Raw genomic sequence first — 8,895 nt, 5'->3', positions numbered from 1 at the left:
CAAAAAGAATGAAATCTTGCCATGTGCAGCTACGTGGATGGAACTAGAGGGTATTATGCTGAATGAAATTAGTCAGAGAAAGACAAATATCATATGACTTCACTCATCTGAGGACTTTAAGATACAAAACAGATGAACACAAGGGAAGGGAAACAAAAATAATACAAAAACAGGGAGGGGGGACAGAATATAAGAGACTCTTAAATATGGAGAACAAACAGAGGGTTACTGGAGGGGTTGGGTAGGGGAGATGGGCTAAATGGGTAAGGGGCATTAAGGAATCTACTCCTGAAATCATTGTTGCACTATATGCTAACTAACTTGGATGTAAATTTAAAACAATAAATAAATAAAGAGAAAGGAAAAAAACAACAGTATTTATATTCAGTCAACCACATTTTTATTTTTCTGCATTAGAGCCTATGGAAGAACAGCTTAAGACCACACAGTGCTGTCCATATCCATTCAGTGGCCTACAGACCAGTCCCCAGTGGCAGGCTGAACACTCCAGTCCTCACCAGGGAACTGCTTGATAGGCACAGAGGGCACCTGGATGCCTTTAGACCTTGGGTTGAATAGCAGTAAACTCAGGAGCTGGAGAAGCACACTCACCCTGAACTTCCTCCTTGGGCATAGCCTTTTTAGCAACAACTTGATCTTCCTTTTCAATCTCTTCAGGATACATGTAGAAGTAGGGATCAGCCATGACCTCCCATGGGTTCTCACAGGGCACTACATGTACTTGGAATTTCCTGGGTCAGCATTCATCACATCAGAACTTCTGTTGTTGCACAGAATGGCATGTCCACATAGTGCAGAGGGTCGTCTATGTTGCATAGAGTGATGTAGACAGGTTGGCATACACATGTCTTTGAGAAGGTGGTGGTCATCCCTGGGATCAGTAACCATCAAGACGACTTATCTCCTGGGAGGCTGCCTAGATCTGGTTTGTGAGGTTCCAGAAGCCAAGCAGCGAACAGTAGAGTGGCTGCGGTAGCAGCAGCAAACTTCAGCCCATCCCCCTGGCCAGTATTCCTGGAGGATGTGACACCAACATCAGCCGGATTTTCAATGGCAACAATGGCATGAGCCATCAGCAGACCTATTTCCAGGTCCTCTTCAGATTTATGATATAGATACCATCACATCACGTCATGAATTTCTTTCCATAGATGTATGGTTATTGGAAGTCAACATTGGTGCCACTGGAGTGGGCTCCTGCTGCAAGAAATTTGAGGACATCCTTCTTCACTCATAAGCTATCTGGGCTCCATACATTGTGAACATTTCCCTTTAAGTGGGGACGGAAACCCAGGACGTTGCCATATAGACAGAGTGCTGTTTGGATAGCACAGAAAGATTCAGCCAGTATTTTTGAATAAGTGAGTAAATGGTGTTTGAACTTAGAGTTGTTTTCTGAGGAATGTGAATGGATTCTGCCCTCTCTTATAACATGGCTCCTAAATGGATCCTTGGTCACTATTCTTTCTCGGTCTCCACTCCATTTTTCACACTCCTATGGGACTTACCTGCCTGAAGCAACACTCAGAGCTTTCCACCTGTTTTAGCAAAATCTTTCAGAACTTTAATTTCTTTTAAAAATCATTTCATAGTTCCTCCTGAAATTTGCTCATTAGTCAATAGCTGGTCTGGATCTGCCTTTCCAAACTGATTTCCCATTTTTCCTTTTTAGTGTTCTACACACTCCAACAAATTGAAGCCCGCTATTACCCACAAGAGCCCCACTGCCTGCTCTTCTGGCTATATGCTCACTCCCACTCACTCATAATGCCATTTCCCTTGTCTCCATTCACCAGTTGCCCAGCATGGTTCATCATTCCACACCCAGATCAAATGCATGCTTTTTAATGAAGTTCTTCCTTTCTCCCCTAACTGGAAAGTGAGATCCAGCCCTGTCATTGGAAGAAATGAACAACCTCGGAGAAGGCAATTAAAACTCATCAAGCCTTGGGGTGCCTGGGTGACTCAGTCAGTTAAGCATCCGACTTTGGCTTAGGTCATGATCTCTAACTCTGTGAGATCGAGCCCCACATTGGGCGATCTCGCAGTCTGTGAGTTTGAGCCCCACATCGGGCTCTGTGCTGACAGCTAGGAGCCTGGAACCTGCTTCAGATTTTGTGTCTTCCTCTCTCTCTGCCCCTCCCCCGCTTGCACTCTCTCTCTCTCTCAAAAATAAATAAATACTAAAAAAATAAAAAAAAACTCATCAAGCCTCGGTTTCGTTATCTTTCAAATGGAATGAGCTATACCTGCCTTTTGTAAGTGAAATTAAATAATTCATGTAAACCATCTCTCACAGCACCTAGCACATGAAAGTATTTATTAATATGGTGATGATGATGTTGATGATGATGATTTATCTAAAACTCTTACATGAAATGTCATTTTCAACCCTGCAGTCTTTTGAAAATGGAGCTCATATTTGCATTATATGCATTTTCCATAACTGTCGCCACACAGGCAAACAGTAGACAAGGTTGAATAAACGTATACTCCTAAACCTTATTACTAGGTTCTGCTCGTGGCAAAGGTACTATATTAGTTTCCTAGGGCTGTCATAACAAAGTACCACATACTGAGGGGCTTAAAATTACAGAAATTTATTCTCTTACAGTTTAGGAAGATAGAAGTCCAAATTCAAGGTGTCAACAGGATTGGATCCTTCTGTGAGGGAGAAATCATCTTGTGTCTGTCTCCTAGCTTCTAGTCGTTGGTGGCAATCCTTGTATTTTCTTAGCCTGTGGATGGGTCACTCCAATCTCTGCCTCTGTCTTCACAGCGCTTTCTTCTCTATGTCTCTGTGTCCTCTCTTCTCATGAGGACTTTGGTCATTGGATTTAGGGCCTACCCTGAAGTCAGAATGATTCATCTTAAGGCCCAAATAAGGTCACAGTCTGAGGTTCAGGTAGACTTGAATTCAGAGGAGACACTATTCAATCCATCACAAGTATGTTCAAGTCTCATTCTTTTTTATAACAAATTTTAGAACTACACTGCATTGGCACAGGCCCTGTCCTTTATGGGCTATGTGGCTTTGGTTACATTACTTAGCTATGCCAAGTCTCATTTTCTATATAAGTGAAATGAGGATAACAATAATATCTATATTAAAGAGTTTCTGTGTGAAATAAAATAAAGAATCCTTACAAAGGGCTTAATATAGTCTGGTTGTCATTAATCAATCAATAAATGTTTGCTTCTTATTTTACTGATTTATTCTTTTAGTTTTATAGGGCATGTCTCTGCCTGGAAGGCTCAACCACCTTGCCACTTTCTACCTAACTTCTAAACACTCATGTCTCAGCTTAAGGTTTACTTCCATGGGGAGGCAACCTCTAACATCCTCAATGGAATTCAATAGCCCTCCTTTTCTCAGACCTTATTACAATCTTATAAGGATTGACTATTACAAACAATAGTTGAATGCACTTTAGGGAATTAACATTTGATAGCTGGCTCCCCTTGGAGGTGTATGCTCCACAGAGACAAGAGCTCTGTCTAGTTTGATAGGGCCTCAGATTGCCTGGGATAAAGATCTGGTCCCTTCACTGTTCCTTCTTGGCCAAGCTCTTCCATCTGTCCAAGTGTTTCCTCACATGAAATGACTTTAACAACATGAATCACCTCAAGTAATTGTTGTTGTGAGGTTTCAATGAGATGCTGTATGTAAAACACATAGTTTACATGCTAGGTGCTTAAAAATTGCTAATCAGTATTTTGTTTTTTCAGCTTCTGGCATTTAGTTAAATGAAAGAATGAGCCATGAGCCAAGTTATTCATCAAATCTAGGAATACAATCTGTGCCACAGAATAGTGTGGCAATTCAATAGTTTCCAGTGACCTTGTCTTCATTAGAGATTTTCTCTAACCAAAGGAGCTAGAAAGCCCAAGGGAAGGGCTGCCTAACATCACTGCCCTCAAATAATTTCCTCTCTTATAGCTTCACAATCCCATTTAGAACCAGAATTAAAAAAAGAATGTTCAGAGAATCCAATTTCTTTCTAGCCCTAGGGTGGTCTTTTGGAGGTGGAGCAAGGCCTCTGGAAGGGCAGTGAAAACTCAGGGTAAAGCAAGCCTAAAGCCTAGTTCCTTATCAGGTGAAGGGAGGCTGGAGGCAGCAATGCTTTAGAGTAAGGAGGAACAGAAACCCATGAGGACTTTGCAGCTTTTAATGTGCTTCTCTATAGTCTAGGAAAACAACAACAATGCTGTGTGAACGTAAAAAGGCAGCTTTAAAGTTTTAAATAAGAGTAGTCACTACCCTAAGAAGAAATTGGCCTTTCTCAATGGATATGCCCATTGAAGAGTATGCAGTATTATTTTTGCCTTGCCTTTACAGCAGTAGAGACAATTTAGTGGTACAGCTTTGCCATCAGACTGGCCTGGTTTAAAACTCTGATGGAAATGTCACTTTTTTTTTTTTTTTTTTTTTTAAAGTGAGTCATGAATCACACAGGTTTTAAATCTACTTTTTAGGGGCTGACAGTTTGATGGCTGAAGTCATTTATATTTCCTTAAATAGAGGGAGCTGAAACAATGACAATTCTTTTTGCTGAGAAATGTAATTTTAGAACTTGAAGATTGTTTAGTCATTTTCCAACCATTCATTAAAATGTATTTTTATGTTCTGACTTTAAATGCTATGACCTTTGCTAAATTCAAGTATTGATTTGTTGGCTTTTTTGCATATTCATTAAGTTGTTCTACATACACAATCATGACACTGACAAATAAATACAGTTTTATTATTTACTTTCCAATCTCTATTTTCTTTATTTCTTTTTGATTGCCTTATACACTGATTAGGATCTTCAGCACAACGTTGAATAGAAGTAGATTAAAGCAAAAACCCTGGTTTTGTTCCCAAAATTTTTCCCAAGTTTGATGTTAGTGTAGTTTTTTTGTTGATTCCCTTTATCAAGTTGTAAAAATTCTCTTTTGTTACCAGTGTGCCGAGTGTTTTTGTCATGAATACATATTGAATTGTCACTTTTTTCCCCTCCAAAATTTTAAATAACATGATTGCCTGATTTTTCTCCTTTATTATTTAAATGTGGCCCATTATTTTAATTAAGTATCGAATATGAAACCAAATTTGCTTTGCCTCTTTGGGATAAACCCCATTTGGTCTAACATCAATTTAAAGATTTTTGTGTTTAGCTTCATGAGGAATATAAGCTTGTGCTTTTACTTTCTTGTAATATTGCCTTTTGATTTTGGTATCAGAGTAACGTTGGCCTCATAATGAGTTGGAAGCAGACTCTCCTTTAAGTCCTCGGATGGATGAATGGATGGATAGATAGATTAATGATAGATGGATGGATATAGATAGAGAGATAGAGAGATGGATGGATAGATACTAGAGATATTAGCCATTATAAAGTCAATAACCAATAATTTAATCATCTGCATCATTTCTGCATCTGTTTCTGTTGACTAGGTTGACTTTTGTTATGCATCATAGTTTCCCACTTCATTACATGTCTGATCATTTTTTATTACATGCTGAGCTTTGTAAATGTTACACTGTTGAATGTCTAGATTTTTCTTTCTTCCTTTATAAAGTGTCTTTGAAATGCAGTTATTATAAATCCATGTGATTCTTTCATGACTTATTTTTAAGCATTGTTAAGTTGGCTTAAGAGTAGCCTATAATCTAGGGCTAACTTAAATCTGTCTCACACGAGACAGCTCTAAGGTATCCTAGGATCTCTACTGATTGCCACAGGTGTTCACAAATTCTTTCCACCCTACACAGAACTCTGCTATCTCTCATGCCAACATGAGCTTTGAGAGCTGTTCAGTTTGCAGTTGTCTGGTAATTATTTGCCTGACCTCACACAAAATTTTGAAGTTGGCAACAGAATCAAGCGAGTTCTGGTACAGATTTCTGAAACTCTTTCTCCTACATAAATCCTTCATTTCCAGTATTACATCCTACAAATATCAGCCTCCCAAGCTCCCTAGCCCCATCTGTTGCCTCCACTCAATAAGCCAGGCCCTGCTTGGGCTTCCTTTTCCTATTATTCAGCTGTGTAAGTGCCTCCGGGTGGACAGCCCAAGTGATAGGAGGGTTGTCTCTATTCTTTCCCCTTCTCTCAAAAAGCCCAAGCCAGTGAAGTCTAGTTGTTTACTGTTTGCAGACAAGTCAAGGACCAGTTACTCTAATCTGCCAGAAGCAGAAGTGCACCTCATAGGGTCTTAATTATATGTGAGTATTACACTGGAATTTAATACTCACATGTGTGAGTCTTCTAGCATTAAGTCATGAATGGCGGTGTTGATAATTACTGTTCTCCCTCACCTGCCCACCTTTCAGTTTGCCGTGGCAATAATTCAACGTTTAGCAAATTATTCAGTCATCATAGATCTGTTAATGTACTAAAAAGCACCGAACTGTACACTTAAACGAGTTGTATACTATATATTTATGTTTCAATAAAACTGTTTTTTAAAAAAAATAAACACATTTGTCTTCATCGGCAAACCAAGAGCTAAGCTTAGAGGTGTCACCCATAGAGTTCTTCTAGTGCAAAGAAAAAAGTCTCTGTTTGCTATTTTAAAAAATCTTCGACAAGAATGGATTTAGAACTGGGGAAAGGCAAGGTATGACAAGTGGGAAATCTCACTGCTTTGGAGGATCGTGACAAAAGGACGAAATCAGAAGGAGGAAAGCATATAAATCAGACATGAATTTCAATTTCCTCTTCCCAGGCTTCAGGCCAGAGAGGAAAATGTATCCTAATAAAGTGAAGGGATGCAAGCAGATGCCGCTGGTACCCCACCCACTGTTCCTCACTCACCTAGAGTTTACCTGCAGCTTCAGTGGACAATTTCCATATTGTTGGCATCGCACCCCCAATGCCTGCGTCTCTTTACTTTTTGCGGTATGATTTTCCTAGCTGCGGGAGTGTTCTCGGCTTGCAGGGGCAGGTAGAAGTTCGTGAGTTATTTCTAGAAGTAACCTTTAATCAAAGAGCGATGGGAGTTGGTAGAGAAAGACCCCATCTCGTCCCTCCCTCAGTGTAACAATTCTGAGCTTTGTTTTCAACAGTCTCTCTGAGGATTCTCAGTGAGTCTGAACTCTGGTTTCTCATAATGGTAGCCCACTGATAAACATATGCTTTATCCCCAGTCTTATCATCTCACTCCCTCGAATCACTTCCTAAAGACAGTACGTCACCCAAATCCTTATTGCATTCTCTGCAATAAGCAGGGGAACACTGAAAGCAGGAAGTGCTTGCCCCGATAGCCAGTTAGAGTCTCCAGGAGGAAACTAGGAAGTTATATAGTGGACTCTGCCCTAATGTGGACCAGCCCAACATAATAACCAAGAGTGGATGAGCGCGATCAGACAGCTGTCCTCCTCAAGCCTCCCTCATTTGTTATGTATAGCGGATCCTAAGCTGAGAATCTGTGAAGCTGCCATGTAGTGCACCTGGAAGACTGAGGGCACTATCCAGCAGAGGTTAGTGGGCCCCTGGGCCAGGATCTAGAGGGCACTTTGACAGAAACTGAGAGGCAGTTAGCCAGCAAAACCTGAGAGCAAACAGAGCTGGCAAGTGTAAGATAGTTGCTCCTCCTGAGGTGTATTATACAAACCAATATCACAGGTTTACCTGCCATAGGATGCCACCAGTGCTCCCAGGGGCCAGACCTATGAGGTTTATTTGCCAAAAGACAGTAGAGAGCAGCACACACACTCCAAAATCAGTGTGAGACCAGAGACACTTCTCCCATGCCACATTTCCTTCCAAGAACAAACTGGGACACCATCTTTGCTGTAGAAATAAGAGGGAAGACAGGCTCCCTGAGAGGCTGAGCATTTTTATCCAGGAATTACTGAGACTCACCTAAAGGTACTGTTTACTTCTTTGGATCCAACTAACTTGGAAACCGGATACTGGTTAAAAATTATATTTCTCCTTGCTACCAGGAGGTGGCGATCAAGCTAAGAGTAATTACAGACAAAAACCATATTCTTGTTGCTTACCTCAGATTCTAATGTGACTCAAATTGTGAACTCAACTGTATAAAATGAAAATACTGTTTTGTAGAATCTCCATATTAGTTTTAATATAAATACTGTGCTATATCCCATAATTTTAACTCATTTAATCTTTACTAACTACTTTCAGGTTATTTCTAATTTTTGCCTCTCATAAACAGTGAATTATATTATCACATTATATTTCCCAGTGAAAAGAATATACTTGAACTATCAACTTTCGAAAAAAATTTCTCTCTCTGCAGTTTACAATTTTTTTGTTTTGTTATTTCTGTACATAAATTTCTAGAGTTAAGTTGCTGGTTGGACGGTTTGTAGTTTGTTGTTTTTGACTGTTAATTGTGAAAATTTTTCAGATATATACCAAAGCAGAAAGAAGAGCTCTCAAAACATGTATGTTCTCACACCTGGCAATCTTGTTTTACTTATATCTCCTCCCATTCAACTTCCCCTCCCCCATCAAGGATTATTTTGAAGGATATAATCATTATGTCATTTCACCCACAAATATTTAGGATATTTCTCTAAAGAATATATACTCTCAAAATTATAGAAATAATATCATTATCATGCCATATCATCCATTTTAAGATGAAAAAGGTTTTCTGAAACTTTTTATTATGAATGGGTATTGGATTTCATCAAATGCATTTTCTGCATCTATTGATATGAGTATGTCATTTTTCTTCATTAGCCTATTGATCTGATGTGATGGATTAACTGTTTGTGAAGATTGAACCAGTCTGGCATTCCTGGGACGAGTCCCACTTGGTTGTGGTGTACACAATTTGCATCCTAATTTTCTTGCATAATAATGAAGTTGAGCACTTTGCCACGTGTTTATTGGCCACTTGAAGATTCTTTTT

Source organism: Leopardus geoffroyi, chromosome D1 (assembly GCF_018350155.1).
Source record: "Leopardus geoffroyi isolate Oge1 chromosome D1, O.geoffroyi_Oge1_pat1.0, whole genome shotgun sequence".
NCBI lineage: Eukaryota > Metazoa > Chordata > Mammalia > Carnivora > Felidae > Leopardus > Leopardus geoffroyi.
The sequence above is the reverse complement of the archived record's forward strand: the minus strand, read 5'-3'. Positions refer to the sequence as shown.